This window comes from Zeugodacus cucurbitae, chromosome 6 (genome assembly GCF_028554725.1).
Source record: "Zeugodacus cucurbitae isolate PBARC_wt_2022May chromosome 6, idZeuCucr1.2, whole genome shotgun sequence".
Lineage (NCBI taxonomy): Eukaryota > Metazoa > Arthropoda > Insecta > Diptera > Tephritidae > Zeugodacus > Zeugodacus cucurbitae.
In genome coordinates, this window is record NC_071671.1 from 38545259 (window position 1) to 38547251 (window position 1993).

Sequence of the window (1993 nt, forward strand, 5' to 3'; positions counted from 1 at the left end):
AACACGGAGGCTGAAAACTGTTTGGTAAAACTATTTTTTTTTATTGAAGATAACTGTCATCGACATACTGTTAAGTGGAGAATCCATAATTTCGGTACCATTTCTCAATCGCGACACGGTAAACTGGCCGATTGGGTGCATAACCACTATATAATCAAAATGATCTATCCTTCATGATTCAAAATTTTTTTTATTTATGATTCTATTTTATTTACCTTGGTAGTCCACTGTGTTCTTCGTCTTCGTTGTTTAACCATTCAAGAATTTAGACTTCATTTAGAATAACGGAGGTGATATATTGTAATTTTACTCAAAGTATAATAGTTAGCTGATTGATAATCTCTTTGTAAATAATTAAGTGTGAGAAATTACCAGCTAAACACCTTGGTGTATTGTTCTACAACCGTCGTGCATCACAATCCAATGAAATTTTACCAATTGTAACTAAATAATACTGTATATATGTAGATTTATCTTAGGAAAAGAAGTCAGAAATTTCCAGACCTTTCCAATTCTTTACCCAATTGCATGAATAAACTCGTCAAGTCGTACCACGTTTGTAAGAATCCACAAAATATTGTAAGAAACCACAATTCGTAAAATTATCTCTCGATAACAAGTCTTAAGGCTTCGGTTAAAGCTGTTACCAAGTTTAGAATAATAAAGTTACTGAACACTAGTTATGACAAAAATGTAGTACCCACCAGTGGAAGCAGAGTAAGGCATCCTCTCCGTTGGAAAGACCAGGTGGAGAGCGATCTGTCTACACTTGGCATTTCCAACTGACGCTGAATTGCGAGGGAAAGAGAAGAATGACGAGGAATTATCGATTCGGCTATAATCGGATAAACGATTTCTATGCCAATTATATCCCAAATTATGATATATCACAACTAAGGACGAAGTATCGAATGTTTGATAATAAATTCCAAACAGTATACTTTTGTACGATGAGCTGTACGAGTTATACGACGACATTGACATAGTTCAGCGAATAAAAAGACAGCGACTACGCTGGCTAGGTCATGTTGTCCGAATGGACGAAAACACTCCAGCTCTGAATGTGTTCGATGGTGTACCCGCCGGAGGAAGCCGAGGAAAGGGAAGGCCTCCACTCCGTTGGAGGGACCAGGTAGAGAGCCACCTGCTTATACTTGGAATCTCCAACTGGCGCCGAACTACGAAGGAAACATAGGAGTGGCGCGCTTCATCGATTCGGCTATAACCGGCTAAACGGTTGAACGCCAGTCACATACATACATACTTTTGTAGTTTTCAAGTTTCCGTCATTTCAATATTCTAACAGACTCCATTATTATCCCTGGAAAAGAATTTATACGATGACTCGAAACGGTGGTCGGAATCGGTGAGGTTACTTAGGTTAAATAGGCTGATCTTCGTGACAGATTTCGCGATGGATCCCATATGGACAACTCATGGTGTAAGTCCGTTGTGATGCCAGAAGACTACTAGGTATGGATCGCAAAGATGTTATACAAAATATGAGTTTTTCAGCATTTCAGAGGTTGCTTAAATAATAAAATTTACGTAATTTCAATTTTTTTATTAATTCTTATACATCTATTATATAATTTTTTTCTTTAGTAAATAATCCAAAAGAGTATTCGCTTACTTTTCAATAATAAATATAATCGTATCCATCAGCAGGGATTTTATGACTTCCAATGAAAGACTTGTATGTATCTTTAGAAGAGTGTCCTCGTTTAAACAGTTTCAGTTCTTGTGATGATATGATCATTTTGTCGTTTTGAAAATAATAAAATCAGAGAAGAAATAGATTAGATAAAAATACGTATTCATACCTATTTTCTCGTAATCACCTTGCTGAAAAAAACGAATAACTCTGACGATTTAGATACCTCTACCATTGATCAATGCTGAGTAACTGAATGAAAAATGTAAAATATCGTCTACTTTTACTTGCAACCTTTAGAGAGCACACTCAATTCAAATTTTAATTTATTTAACAAAT